Source organism: Triturus cristatus, chromosome 4_2, assembly GCF_964204655.1.
Source record: "Triturus cristatus chromosome 4_2, aTriCri1.1, whole genome shotgun sequence".
Classification (NCBI taxonomy): Eukaryota; Metazoa; Chordata; class Amphibia; order Caudata; family Salamandridae; genus Triturus; species Triturus cristatus.
Window position 1 is genome coordinate 349,984,243 of NC_140586.1, and position 16,101 is coordinate 350,000,343.

Here is a 16,101-nt window from a genome sequence, read left to right on the forward strand (position 1 = left end):
TTCGGTAAGGAATGATTGGTTAAGGTTGGACTCATTGATGAAAATGTCCCCTGTGCTTGCCTCTCAGGTGGTTGTTTGTTCTGTACTCCTCTACTTTGGAGTTTCTCCATTGGTGTTGTTTCCCTTCTTTTTCTTGAGGTTTGGAGAGATTTCACAGTGTTTATTGATCTCATACCAGGTTCTGTCTTCTTTTCTTGCCAGTAAGTTGATATCTTCCTCTGTTTAGGTACTTTTCTTTGCAGTGGCTCCACTGTCTCTGCAAGCTTTGAGAAAGATTGCTTCACCTGTGTAACCTCCCTTTGTACCTGTCTCAAGCCAGGTTTCTTCATGACTACTGACCCCTGCCTCGGGGTGGATCCTTTTCTCTGCGCTGTGTTTTTCCTTTGTGCTGGTTTTTGCATGGGGCTCCTCTTCTGGGCAGACTCTTCTTTATTTCTTGATGTTTCCCTCTGAGGTTTTTGTTGGGTTAATTTAGTCTGCAGAATAAGATCCTTCACCTTTTTAGGATCTGAAAAAGATTTTCTATTTGGTATTGGCTCTTTCTTTTGCACTCTGGATTTACTTTTAACTTCTGATTCCCTTGTCCGTGCTGGTTTCCTACTCCCTGAAACACCCTTCTGTAACGTTGTCCTGAAGAAGTGCTCCTCTTTTGGTATCAACCTTGACTTCACCTTTTCCTACAATAGAAACGGAAGATTTTATCATTGCCTGGGATACAGTAAAAAGTACTCTGCACATGTGGGCACTCTATCCCCACCCATGATCGTGAACAAATTCACCAATCCCAAACTCTCCCCATAGATTAGCCACAATTAAGCAGGAGTCACTAAACACTACCTTTTGTTGTCCTGTCTGCCTCACTTCTCCTGGAGCACCTGGCGGCCCGGGTGGACCCTGTAGGAACCAAATAAAAAAGTAATATCACCAAGAATCCAGTAGCTAGGAAGATTTTGCGGGTGCTCACTTTAGGTGATATCAGTCCAGGTTTCCACAGTGCTTCAAGATGGGGGGGGGGGGGTGCTACCCAATACTTAACATTGGTCAAGAAGTCCCAAGTTTAAACACATGCTCTCGAGCTCTCAGCCCACATAGTGATGCAAGGATAATAGTTCCAGTGACTGCTGGTATTCCAGTTCTTCTTTATTCAGTTGTTTCACTCTAGCTATTTAGTTGTTTCATTCTAACCAACACGTTTCCTCACAGACTTCTTCGGGGCTATACAATTCTGAGCACTAACCATCCATCCAGACTCTCAGGCTGTTTACTGCTCTGCAATTTAAAGACAAATCAATGTTCAGACTTGGTAAGTTGTTAAGCTTCCTAAAGCTTATGTGGCACGCCCATATACGCAGCTCTACGGGAGGGACGGACTTCTGCAAATGTTATCAGGGGCCCTATTGTGAGTGCAGATGAGTTTAAACTCACTCCTTCTGTAAGCTTAAGAACAAATAAAAACTCATGCCAGGCTGTTCTGGAAACAGAATTACTGATGACACTAGGATTTGGCAGATAATCAGTAAATCATTGAAAAGTACATTTGTCCTGCCCATTACTGCATTACACAATTGCATACATTGCACATATTTACAGTTTCAGCAACACAGCTAACTTATGTGGACTGTTTTTCACATTTTTAGCAATTGCCAAAGCTCAGAATGCAGCCCAGATCTTTAGGTTCCGAGCGCTGATTTAAGCCTCTATGCAGCAGCATACAAGTGATGATTTCTTTATATAAAAGAGGTAACGATTTGCACTTTTAAAACAAGAGAGAACAGAACCTGGATTATGACAACCCCGTGTTACAGTAACTATGTTATTTCTATAAGTACTCATTCGATCCAAAATAGCAATTGGATGAGTCAGGTGATGCAGTAGTTGCCACTGACATTAAGGGACATCATTGTTTTTCACTCAAAACAAATCTCAGTCGGTAGAGATGTTCTACCTATTAATAATGGGAGGCTGAATGTATGCTTCCCCCAAAGGAGGTTGTGCACGAGAGGGTGGTTTCAATAGGGCAATGCAGTTGACTTTGAAATGACAAAGGCTGAGCATGGAGAAATGAAAATGAATAGCCCCTTACATATTAACAATGATTGACACAGCCATTAAGTCATAGTTGTGACACCAGGACCCAGGCTTACTGGCTTTGCCAATTTTTTTTTATCGTGTCCTTGTTTTTGGAAAAAAACCCTCATAAGATGGCTTTCCATGCATGTGTGTTCATGGTTGACATATTGGAATGCTTTGTATTTGCTTTTAGAAAAAATACATTCCAAGATAGCATCTTTGTGTGCTCATATATGGGAAGATCTTCTTGGTTATTTTGAAAAATATATAAAGATGGCCATCAAGGGGTTACAATGATCAAAGACAAGGGGATCTCATGTGCACAATTAGGAGGATAACTACGTAAATAGAGAGCAGGGGCAGGATATGAGTGGAGGAGAACGGAGAGCAAGGATGTGGGAGAGAAGAAAAAGTTACTTATCTTAAGTAATGCTCCACTCTGATGAATATTCTATCTACTCACAAATGCCTGACCTTTCGAATATATCCTGGTGCCCGACTAGATCCAGAAGCTTAAAACAGCAATACCACCATGAGGTGGTAGGTGGAATAATGTGTCTCCACAGTGACTCCGTTCCGCCCCAGAAGTGACAAACACGGCCACATATAAGCACCACCTTTGCGTGCAAACATCAATTTCTTTTTTAAGTCTGTTCGCACCCGCAGATGCAGAGCCCAAAGACCAAGACCTATCAAAGGTGCCACTGTGCAGATCTTTAGTTTAGGACTCTTTTAGATGAGAAAAGAGACCATTCTACAGAATGTAAATGTGGGAGGGAAGTGAGGAATCTGAAATTAGATACAGCATCCACCAGAAAGAGCGTTACTGATGGAAAGTAACTTGTTTTTCTGATGCATGATTCTAACAGCATATTCCTCAGCTTTAGAATAGATACCAAAGCAGGACCTCCCTTGGTGGAGGATCTGCGCAATGGATTCAGATAAAAAAAAGTCCTGCAGAACCGAATAAGTGAAATGACCTTCACATCAGATATGGCTGTCAAGACAGTAGTGCTTGGTGGACGTGTGCACTGACTTCCATGGCACAGTCTAACAGATGTCCTAAACAGGCCCTCCATGTTCCAATGCAGTGGTGGCACCCCGAGCCCTAGTGGAATGGGCTCTCAGCCCTTACAGAGTCTTCCTTGAGGCAAATACTCAACATATATTGATGCAGAGGACTATCCACCTTCACAAAACCCTTTTCTGCACTGCCTTCCATTTCTTTGATGCAGAGACCACCGCGCAAAAAGCTGATTGTCCACCTGATGGTCTCTGATATAATTGATGCTTAAGAGCTTAAAGCTCTTTCGGGGCCCCAATGATGGAGCCTCTCACCTCTTTTGAGGGGTGAGGCAATGCAAATAACACTGGGACGGTAATGGACAGCCAAACAGGAAAAGGGGTGACTTTTGGTCCTAAACACCAATTTGCCTGAAAAAAAGATTGTTTAGAGTGGCTTACTGAGAGGGTCTGAAGCTCACTCATGCAATTAGCTGAAGTGATTCAAATGAGGAAGGTAGTTTACAGAGTGAGAATACGTAATGAGCAGATGTGTATCCGTTCAAAGTATACAGGAGGAAAGAGGACCAAATTGAGATCCCAATGAGGCATCATAAAGGGTTTGAGGGAAACATATGTGTCAACCCTTTTAAAAACCTCATCACAACTCGTGATTTAAACACCAATGGCTGAACCAGCAAACACACAAAGGCCAAAAGGCCATCAAATAACCTTTAATAACCTTTAATACTGCCCTCTGCAAGTCTTTGCTGGGCCAAAGACAAAATAAACAGCAAAACATCCAGCAGTTTGGCTTCCATCAGGTCTGAGTTGCGGACTCCATACCAAGCCACAAATGTGTCCCAGAACCCGGTGTAGATGGATTTTGTAGAAGGGTACCTCGCAGCAAGGATATCATGCATGACCTCAGGAGGTAGATGGAATGGAGTCACCTGCTGCCACTCAATCTCCATGCATAGAGGTGCACATTGTGCACACCCAGGTGCTGATTCCGGCCCTGGTGCTGCAACAGTAGAGCCCCCCAAAGCAGTAGCCTGAGCAGAGGACAGATGCTCCTGCCCAGAAGTTCCATGTACCAAAACTCTTTTGGCCCAATCTGGGAGCACTCTGATGACTTGGGTCCAGTTATTTCTAATCATGTTCAGACTGCAAGGCAGGATAGGTAGGGCCAGAAAGCGTATAGGAGTCCTGTGCTCCACTCAAGCCAGAATGTGTCTCTTAGAGAGAGCCTTCTTGGAAACTCCAGTACTCCTAAGTAAAGACATTGCACACTTTGAACTATGGCGAACATATCCAGCCAAGGTTATCACCATTATTGAAAGATCCCTGTGCCAGCACAAGGTGTAACCACCATACAGATCCGCCAGGCGCTGTTGGCTGAGATTGTCTGCCCTGGCATTTAAAGATCCCACCACGTGCTTCACAACCAGGGGGATGCCCTGATGATCCAGCCAATACCAGAGGTGAAGAGCCTCCTGGCACAGGACCCAGGATCCCACTCTGTCCTGCTTGTTGCAGTGCCACATGTTGACGGTGGTGTTCCTGATAACCTGCACCATCCTCCCCTCGATGGACAATAAAACGGCATTCAATGACAGGTGAATAGCATGCAACTCCAACAGACTGAGATTGAGTCGGGTTTTTGCCAGGGACCAGAGTCTTCTGATCTCCACCTTTCCAAGATGACCTCCCCACCCCAACCATGATGCATCAGTCACTAACATCAGCTCTGGGTCAGGGATAGCTCTGGTCTAATTGTGCTTGAGCAGCCAAAACGGCAGATGTCCCACAGTCCTATCTTAAATCAGGACAGAATCTGACAGGTTCCCTTGGTGCTGGGTCCACTGAGATTTCAGATCCTACTGCAGAGCCTGCATATGCATCTGGCATGATTGACAAGCAGTATGCAGGTAGCCAATAGGCCAAGAAGCCTCAGAGCCACTCTCACTAGATCCAGACTCCTACAGGGTGGTTATGCACTACTAAGGATACGTTAAAGTGGCTTCAAGGCTGATGCTGCTGGGTGGGGTGGACTAGGAGGGTCATTGTCCCTGGTGAGCTGGATGCTGTCTGCCCAATTCCCATTCCTGGCCCTGAAAGTACTGGGGTGCCTGCCACAGTGGTAGGGGTGCCAAGCGCTGCCTGTACACCAACCCTCTGGAATTTCCTCGAAAGGGGCGAAAGTGCTGATGAAACTATCTGGCAAGTGCAGAAAGCCTCAAGTATCATCCTGTGGCTCAGCTTGCCTTAAAATCAAAAAAGCATATCCATAAGGAACTCCTGGACATCCCCAGAGAAGCTTGTAGACCTCTTCCAAACATGGAGATGGAGCACCACACTGGTGCAGACAGCTTGGCTCAAGCAATCATCAGTGGCGTAACACAGGCCCCTGCAGCCCCTGTGGTGCGGGGGGTCCCCATACTTCAGGGGGCTCCCTCAGCACAGTACCCTGGATGGTGACGCCTGATTGAGTCCAGAGGGGGCCCCTCCAAGTACCTTGCAGGGGGGCTCCCTCAAGTTTTGTTACGCCACTGGCAATCGTGCAATTTTGTGGAGAAAAATCTTATCAAGCCGACTAGGAAAATAGGGGGAGTGGGCTCCAGATCAGTGTCAGAATGCAAGGAATGAAGAGAACTGACATCAGTACACAAAAGTGGCGCTTATATGCAGCTCAGTTCATCACGTCTTGGGTGAAACAATGTCAATGCACAGGTACACAATGACACCTACAGGCATAGGAGCATTGCTGTGTTAAGCTTCCGGATCCAGTCTGGCACTTGAGGATATACTAACGGTGAGGAATCTGCGGTTAGAAGTATCCATCAGAAAAGGATGAAGCGTAGGGGCAAGCAGATGCAGGTGACAAGACAAATATTTTAACACAAAAAGCAGGGTGATTATAGTCTGCGGATGGTGTGATACCCGCTGCGTCGAATACACCTTCAGAAACTAGTCATCAAGGTACAGGAGGACAGAGATCCCCAACCTGTAAAGATACACCACAATCACTGAAAACCCCTTTGGGAAGAGTCGAGGGGCTTATGTTAGCCCAAATTGAAGGACCACAATTTTATAGTGCATGGATCGCACCACAAACTGCAAGTACGCCCTGTGCGACTGCACAATTGGTGTATGAAAATATGCATCCTGCAAGTTGCAAGATGCCAACCAGTCTTCCAGTTCCAGAGCCAAATGAACCTGTCTGAGGGAAGGTATCTTGAATTTCTCCTTAAAGAGGATGGCATTCAGAATGTGAAGATCCAGAATGGGATGAAGACCACTGTCTTTCTTGGGATGAAGAAAATAACAGGAGTAGCATCCCTGCCTATTCCTGTTCTCTTTACCAATTACACACCACCCTTGCTCAACATTTGGAGAACCTGCTGATACAGATTGCAAGCCAGTAGCCTGGGGTAAAAGAGTGGTTCACTACAGACTAATTTGCTCACTGTGACAAAATGGAGTTCATTAGTACCTCAATGAAGTTGAGCATTGGCTCAATGGCTGTGGATCAAAATAAACAATCAACCTTTACCATTTCTTGGCCTAAAGAAAATCCTTATAAGATAAAAACCATCACCCACATTTCACAGCATACTTAATTTATAGAGTTAGTATCTCAACCACAATAGGGGAGCTCTAGATATCATATGGTGGAAATGGGTGGGTTAAAGTTGCCTTAGGGTATTCATCCAAATTTAATGTTAAGATTTCATTGACAAGATTAAAAGAACTCAAGGCAACGTATAGGGAAGTACATGTATTTATCTGCCAATCTAAATGGGACAAGATATTACCTCTGTAATAAAACATGCCACAAAATGTGGTTATAGGCTTTAATCATAAGGGAAAATAATTTTTTTAGGGAGACCAACTAACGGTTACGTGTCTTCTGTTTTGATCCGGTTCACTGTACTTTTTAGTGATAATGTTATTTGGGAGGATGTTCTAGAAATTGCTGTTACTCTCAACTCTTGGTTAATATGTAGCCCAACAGATGTCCACAACAGGAATACTTGTGGCCAAAGCTGCGAAATTGTCCTTTGCACTGGTGGAATGCACCCAAAAGTGTTCAGGCAGGGCATTTGATTCAGAGAACTATCCAGCATGAAACAGTCCTCTTGTGGAACTCTTTATCCTTCTTCTGTCAAGAACAGCAGAGGTACAGCTGGGAATCCATGCCATCCCCAGGTTATCTTAACATTGAAGCTTGGAGTCTGCCACTGGTCCAAGCAATGTAGCCTCTCCACCTCTTTAGTTGGATGTGGAGAAGAGAGGCACACCGGTATCGTGGCATACTGTCCCATCTGAAGTGGTGATACATCCATAGGCGGAAAAAGGCTTACATCTGAGGTATCCACTTTTCCAGAAGGAAAGAGGTGAAAGGATGATGAGAGCACCTGATGTTTACTCACCGACCTTCCCAATATGAAGGTGATGAGCAAAACTGCCTTCAAAGTAAGAAACCTCAGAGAACAGATGTGCAATGGCTCAATAGGTGCTCCCATAAAAAAAACAATAAGGGACCACATTCATATCCTAGTGGGGCATGATAAATGGAGTGGGAGAAAACATATGAGTCAGTGCTTTCAAAAACTGCATCACAATAATCAACCATTAACAATGAGAGCTGATCAGACAACATCGAAAAGCTGCTAAACACAAAGCTATTCTTTAACTGTTTATAGAGCAAAGCCATGTCTAGCCATAGAAAGTGCCAACTGTAAAGCGGCAGAACATGCCTTAAGCAGATCAACTTTTTCTTAGGCATGCCAACTCACCAAACGTTAACCAATGGCAGGAGTATAGGAATGAGAGGCTGGGGTATAACGTCCACAACCTCTTGCTGTGACAGGAGGTCCTCCTTGAGTGGAAAATAAAGAGAATGTTCCAGAGGTTTTCAGTGCCAGACTCTCCTTGTTCAGTCAGGAGCAATTACGATCACCTAAAGCAGGACCTGCTTCACATTTCTCAGAATGTGAGGAATTGCGAGAGAAGTGGGAATGCATAATACATCACAAAATTCCATCTCATGAGGAATGCATCCACAAAAGCCCCTGGTACTAGAAACTGCAGAGCACAGAGCAATGGACGCCAACCCTTCTTTGAGGCAAACACATTCAACTTCGGCACAATCCACCAGAGAAGATGAACTGCATAGCTGCCTGATCAAGAGACCTGTCAGGATTAGCAAGAAAGTGCCTGCTAAGATTGTCCACCTTCACATTAAGAAAGCTCATTAACATCATGAGTTATGGTCCAGGACCACAACTTCTGCACCTGTAAACAGAAGATGAGAGGCCACACCGCACTGCTTTTTGGCATACCGCATAGTGGTCAGGTTGTTAGTGACCATCTGAACAGCTTCTCCCTGAAGTGAAAGCAGGAATGCCTTGCAGATCAACCATGCCACACGCAACTCAAGCAGAATGATGAGGCACCTCAATTCTATGAGGGAACAAAGGTCCTGGATCTATACATCCAGGCAATCCCCCAGACCAAGGGAGGGTGCATATGTCACAACAGTGGTCATTGCCAGTAGTAGACAGAATGGTGTCCACAGTGGCATATGGTCCAGTACCTGCCACCACTGCAGTTTCGGGAAATCTCTTGAGACATCTAAATGTTCCCTCAGAAATTGCCCAAGTGCTGCACCCATTGAATGTAGCAGTACCATTGAAGTGTTCTCATGTGCCATGACAAATGTTGGGACGCATAGAATGCAAGAGGCCAGGAAACTCAACAGCGATAAGACCAGGGTCACTGTACAAATCCCAATCCAAAATATTTGGATCCTATCATGAATATTCCGGCCTCAGGGGGGAAGTCCTCCAGAGTAACAGTGTGCTGAATCACTCCAAGGAAGATGTTCATCTTGCTCAAGGTGTGCAATGAAAAGCTCACCTTCAACAGCAAGTAGGCGACCTACAGGAGCACATGTATGCCAAACGGTGAAGGTATGCAGCATCCACCAACATGACCTTTGTAAAGGTCTGATCGGCTGAACTAAACCTGAAGGGGACTGCCGGTAACTGGTCTTGAGTAAAACCCAACACATATCACAGTTACAGCTTGGGGGACTGCAGAGCCGAAGCATGAAAATACACACCCTGAAATGCCAGGGACACCATCCAATCCTCAGACTCCAAGGTAATATAAACTTTAAAAAGAGAGAGAGCACCTTGAATTCCTCCTTGCGTCTATGGGTGTTCAGTGCCTTTTGGTCCCAGATAGTGAGAAGGTTCAGTACTTCTTTAGACGCAACAGCTCACACAAAGGTTCTTAGCCCTTCCCTACAAAGGAAACCAGCTTGATGGAGTGAAAAAGGCCTGGAAATAATCAGAGAATTTTCTGGAGACACTAAAAATTAAACAGGGAGAATGTGAGGAGGCATGATTTGGAATGGGAAGCATACCCAGTCTCCACAATCCAAAAGTCCCAAAGGTCTGAATTTAGAGTCAGCCAGTGTGCTGCAAAATAAGATATGAAGGCGCCCAAAAGCATGAACTTTGTATATTGAGTTTTCATCATGTGTTGCTTGTACATTCACTGGTTTGGGTTGCCACAATGTATTTTATTCATGTGCAGTGTCACATCACAATCATGTGTGCCATATTGTAATGTTAATATTTCATTATGATGATTCATGTTATATATTTTTCATTTAACAGTGCCTCTGCTAACGAGACCTTAAGACAAGAAGAGCACCTTTTGAGGGTCAAGTTTTTATCCTATTATAGCCCTCCTTACAGTGTAACAGTTGTCACCTCATGGTCCTGAAGAAAGACTGCTCACACCCAATTGGGGCGCTATGGTTTGGGCCCAAACATGTTGACCTGATCACAGGGTTGAATTATCCCCCTATTTATTTTAACAATACCCATCAGGAGACAGGTATAAAGATAATAAGTCTACCTTAGAGGTATTTTTATTAGCCCTCCTGAATCTCTAAATATATTAACAAGAGGGTTCAGCCTACCCTCATTAGTCCCTTCCACATGGCTCACTTGTCATATGAACACTCACCTTCTGAGAGTTGCAGCCCATGCCCATGGGTGTGAGGAGGAGCCCTATGAATAAGCATTCCACCTGGCAGGTGAGTGAGGGCTTTTGTCCAATAAAAGGAATCTCCCCACTTCTGTAAGAGACCACAGGGACGCTCAGTTCATAGCTATTAAAATAAATATTCTGGCCAATTAAAATTTCCAAATTGTAAGCCAGTTAGTCTTGCTTTTTCAATGCTTTTCATGATTTCTAAATTGTGCCAGGACTGTCAAAGTAAACAAAGGAAGCCAGCCATTTCGAAAATATATTCTCTATACTTTCAAGATCAATCAATCCATCAATTAGGGGTGGTCAGCTCCGGATCAGTCGAAGAGCCAGGTCTTGAGGTCCTTCTTGAAAGTGTGCAGGGTCGGGGGGCATCTGATGTTTACAGGGAGCCCGTTCCATGTTTTGGCTCCGGTGTAGGAGAAGGCTCTCCCGCCGGTTCCGTTTCTGCAGATGCGGAGGTTCCCCTTGGGTAAGTGGAAGGAAAGTCTCTCGTTGAGGGAGGTATTTGGGTCCGATGTTGTGGAGGGATTTGTAGGCGTGGGTGAGGAGTTTGAAGGTGACCCTCTGCTCGAAGGGGAGCCACTGGAGGCCTCGTAGGTGCTGGGTCATGTGCTCATGGCGTGGTGTCCCAAGGACTAGTCTGGCTGCGGCGTTCTGGATGGTCTGGAGCCTGTGCAGAAGAGTCTTGTTGATTCCGGCATAGAAGGCGTTGCCATAGTCCAGTCTGCTGGTGATGTGTGCGTGGGTGACTGTCTTTTTCAGTTGGGGGGATCCACTTGAAGGTCTTACGGAGGATGCGAAGGCAGTTAAAGCTAGTGGAGGCGACGGCGTTGATCTGGCAGGTCATGGAGAGGGAGGATTCCAGGATGATGCCGAGGTTCCCAGCATGGTCTGTCGGGGTAGGTGGGCTCCCGAGGGTGGAGGGCCACCAGATGTTGTCTCAGACAGAGGTGCAGGGACCGAGGATGAGGACCTCAGTTTTCTCTGAGTTCAGCTTCAGGCAGCTGTCTTTCATCCAGGCGGCCACGTTCTTCTTACATTCCTGGAAACAGAGGGGCAGATTTACAAACCCCTTGCGCCACTTTTGTGTCACTTTTCCCATGTTAAAAGTGACGCAAAAGTGGCACAAGGGGCTTGTAAATCTGCATACAAATAGAATGGGGGACCGGGAGCGTAATAAGAGAAAGGTCCAGTACCCGTGCTCCCTCAGAATACAGTGTATATACTAAGAGGGTAACTGTTCCTAAGAAAGTTAGAAAAACGCTAAAGAATTGATATGTGTGCTGTAAATGCGGTCGGGTGAAAGTGAATGTGGGGAATTTCTCCTTTAGAATATAGTGCCCTCACACACCCTTTCGAGTGTCACCCCTCCTCCGTGGTGCGCCGGGATTGGTATAGGCCCACACACCCCCATGCACAACTAGGGCGTCTCCATAAAAGATCTCCGATAAAAAGCCCTCCAGCGGGGCCCATGAGGGACTGCAGCGCCACCCCCACGAGGAGCAACGCCCTATGATGAAGCATGACACTCGAAAGGGTGTGTGAGGGCACTATATTCTAAAGGAGAAATTCCCCACATTCACTTTCACCCGACCGCATTTACAGCACACATATCAATTCTTTAGCGTTTTTCTAACTTTCTTAGGAACAGTTACCCTCTTAGTATATACGCTTGTAAATCTGCCCCAGAGTCTGGTGTCTTCGGATAATTGTGAGCGAGAGGATGAGCTGGGTGTCGTCAGCGTAGGATACGATGTTGAGCCCATGCTGTCTGACGATGGCGGCGAGGGGGGTCATGTAGATGTTGAAGAGCGTGGGGCTGAGTGACGATCCCAGGGGTAATCTGTAGTTGATTTCCGTGGGTTTGGAGAGGAAGGGGGGAGTTGGATCCTCTGGGTTCTGCCAGAGAGAAAGGAATGGATCCAGTCGAGGGCGGCTCCTTGGAATCCCACGTCATGCAGTCTGGCTGCGGGAATGCGATGAGAGACGGTGTCGAAGGCTGCGGAGAGGTCTAGAAGGATGAGGGCTGCGGTGTGTCCCTGGTCAAGTAGCATGCGGATGTCGTCAGTGGCGGCGAGGACAGCGGTCTCGGTGCTGTGGTTGCTGCGGAATCCAGACTGGGATGCGTCCAGGATGGAGTTCTCTACTATGAAGGCGGTCAGCTGGGCGTTTACGAGTCCCTCAGTGACTTAGGCTGCAAAAGTCGTCAGGGCAGATACCTGATGTGAGGCAGGCATTGATGGTGCGTCCTAGTTCGGGTGCGATGATGGTGGCGGCTCTGTGGAAGATGTGCATCAGGCAGGGGTCCGTAGGAGCTCCTGAGTGGGTTTCTTCATGGGCGCTGTGATGAGTTCGATGGTAGCAGGATCCCAGGACGTGATGATCGGCTTGTCGGTGGTGGTGGGTGGGAGGGGTGCTCATCGGTGGTTCGCTGAAGTTGCCATAGAGGGACTTGATCTTGAGATGGAAGTAGGAGCTGAGATTGTCGCAGAGGTCCTGGGAAGGTGTGACGTCCGTGGCTTCGCTGGTGGGTTTTGCAAACTGGTGTATGACGTTGAACAGTTCCTTGGTGTTGGTCACGTTGGTCTGGAATTTATCTCTTATGAAGGTAAGTTTGGTATCTCTTATGTGCTGGTGGTATTCCTTCAGGGCGCGCTTGTGGTTGTTCCGTGCTTCCGTGGTTTTCAGGTTTCGCCACGTTTTCTATAGACGTCTGCAGGAGCATTTGGCTTCTTGAAGTTCTGTGGTAAACCAGGCGGCTTTCAGCAGGTGTTGTTTGGTAGGGGACGGAGGGGTGCGAGCTTGTCGGCACAGCTGGAGATCCAGCGGTGAAATTCCCTGGCTGCGGAGTTGGTGTCGGTCGCAGCGATGGGGGGGGTTGTTGACGGAGGGTGGTGTTGAGGTGCTCCTCTGTGACCTTGCTCCAGTTCCGTTCTGGCGGGCGTGGGGTGGGTTTGGGTGCTGTGGTGGTGTTGAAGGTGAAATTGACGCAGTGGTGGTCAGTCTAGAGGAGCTGGGTGGTGTGGCAGAAGCGGATGTTAGTTCCTCCCGCAAAGATGGGGTCAAGGGTGTGACCCGCACTGTGGGTGGGTGTGTTGACAAGCTGCTTCAACCCTAGGTTGTCGAGGTTGTCGAGGGGAGTAGTAGAGTCGGGGTCATTGCCGTTGTCGAGGTGGAAGTTCAGGTCTCCGAGTAGATTGCCTCCATGTAGAATGAGGGAAGTATGGAAAATAAGATTTTCATTCTTTCAAGATGGATACCAGGTTGAATAACTCAATGTGCCGGCTATCTTGAAAGTATGAAAAATAGACTTTCATGATGGTTGGCTGCCGCTATTTTCTCTACCAGTGCCACAGCAATTTTAAAAGCATCTAGCATTGGCAAAGCCGATAGTGGTGGTGATGGCCAGCATGGAGAAGGAGAGTGGTGGCAGTGGAGGGCTAGGAAGCTGGGAGAGGGGAGAGAGAAGCCGAAGAGTGGAACGGGAGATTCATTGGAGATAAGAAATAAAGCACAACTCCAAGAGCTGTGCTCAATGTTACAGGCATGGTAAAAACACAGGAGACAGTGAGCGAGGGGCTGATGGAACATTGGAAGAGCAGTGGTGGCCTTTGATGTAGACAGCAAGAAAGAGCAGGACATGCTGTATTTAATGTAATTATATTTTACGAAACTATGATCTTCAATTATGTGCAAAATGTGGTATAATTCAGGCCTTTTTTCTTATAAATGTGATGTCATGTGATTTATTATGTAACCCAGTAGAAGCAGAAGGGAAGCAGTTGACTACTGCTTGGAAGAAGCCCGAAGAAGAGGGCGCAACCTCAGATTTTGAAATGGATTGTAAATTAATTAACTTTCATGATACCGAGCATGATGAAAAGGAGAATTTCATTTCTTTTTAAAGGCCCATCAGATTGATAACTGAATAACTTTAGCGTGTGCAATGAGAACTTTGTGACTTTACTATGAACATAATCCCAAATGCTCTTCTTGCATGTGCATGTGACCTCAAAGTCAAAGGTTTGAATCCTAGGAAGGCTGACTTGCCCTTCAACCTCTTCTAAGATGTTAAAGAGCATCAGTAAATTTAGCAGTAGTAATATCCAACATTACTTTTTCCTTCATCACATGGTCATCTTCTAATTATTAGGTCAATGCCCTACGAACTACAGGACCTAAAATTCTGCACTTCACCATACACAATCAAGCCCCCAAGACATTTTTCATGAGGGGAGGTTTTCGTTATCTCAAGCTTTGGAAGCTCAATACAATGAAAACATGAGGTACAATGATTGCCAACTGATCTCATCACTGGTAGTAGAAGTGTTCCTTAGGACAGTCATCTATTAAGCGCTGTCAGCATCGCTTGGCTTGATCATGAGTAGATTGTCTCGAGGAGTCATCACAAAAGTTTGGATTCTTCACTTCAGGCTTTAAATACACCCATCCTATAGACTCTATTACCTATTAAGAACACCCCCATATAGGAAAAGGAATCTGGGGTGTTCTTGATAGGTAAAAGAGTTTGGGCAAAGCTCACTTTTGCCTCCGTCTAGGTGCTAGCACCTAGGCACAGGCAGGAGTTTGTGCCTGATCTGCTATTTGCTCAGGGGCTTAATGTGTATGCAGCCTCACAAACAACTGCATCCCAGTGCCCACAAAGCAAGGTGGAGGCATGTCTGAATGGCAGAATCTTTGCCCTCTAACCCAAAAGTGGAGAGCTGGACGTTAACGGCAGACCCTGCATCTGGAAAACCAAGTAATCATTGGTAAGGCCTTCCACTCCTGCATGGTTCTGTCACTTACTTGTTTTCCTCGGGTTCCTTTGGGTCCGATAGATCCTCGTAGACCTTTCTCACCCTGTGGAACAGAAGACATGCTACCATTAAACCTGGAGTATATGGTCATGGCTACTTGTGAGTAGGAAATAATGGTGGAAATCCACAAATGACGAGGGATTTTTAACTCACAATATACAGAGTAAGAGATCAGACACTGGCACAGTGAAATAGGGAGCTGAGCATTACACATGGATGGACTGTGGATTATGGTTAGTTGAGGATGAGGATGAAGTAAAATCTATTTAGTCAGTATACTACATCTCAGCACTATGCCTGCATGGATACCTCACTCATTAATACCAAGGCTTAGAGTCCCCCTCCCTACCAATGCCAGTAGTGGTGCTAATACCACTTATCGGGTGTCCTTTCACAGAGGCTACAATGCAGCTCCCCAATGTGTAATCACTGTAAGCCATACTCTACAGCCCATTCTAAGGCCTTCCGATGAGCTCCTGCTGAAAACTCAGCAGTGCTACAGCTTGCAAAGTGACGTTTTCTGGGAAATATGTCACCAGTGCTACCTCTTTAGGGGTCTCTCTTTTACTGATGTAGGCTCACTTCCAACAACCCTAGAACTCAACAGTATTGGAGTGTCATGTAAGGCGCACGCACTGCACTTTACACTAGTAGATTATCATCTTCACACAGCAAACCAATAGCACATTAAATTTGACACCCTCCACCAACAATAAAGCCTTATTAATCCCTCTTTCTCTGATATTGAACATGATCCTCCCAAGTACTACAACTGCAAGGATACCACATTTAAACACCAAACATTGTGCTCTGCCATATGAGAGCAGTGTAGGTCCTATGTTAACAGATGGGTCTTACGCCTGGCCAGGTTCTATTCAGTATTAAAGACATCTGGATGACACACACAAGAGTCGATGTTATGATCTTTACTACAGCAACATAAAAACATGATCGACGGAATGCTGAACATTGTCAAACATTTACCCCCAGTCACAGATCTGGGTTAAATCCATTGTTGTTTTGCTCACCATGTCATTCCAGTTTGGACCCAGTCACATGCATATCAGTGTTGACCCTGCACCGCATTGAAACAGTCCACCCTGAACTGCCAGGCCTGGCCTACCTAGACGAGAAA

At 46.1% G+C, this 16,101-nt stretch overlaps 1 long non-coding RNA gene across 1 annotated transcript; it reads right to left on the reverse strand.

Annotated features, from left to right (window-relative positions):
• Positions 1 to 8: 8 nt before the first annotated feature.
• On the reverse strand, positions 9 to 15,011 carry LOC146833866 (uncharacterized). The gene is made up of 3 exons (XR_014960280.1): positions 14,956 to 15,011; positions 838 to 894; positions 9 to 677 (listed from the first exon to the last, which is right to left on the reverse strand). It is a non-coding gene; the product is annotated as an uncharacterized LOC146833866 (long non-coding RNA).
• Positions 15,012 to 16,101: the final 1,090 nt, after the last annotated feature.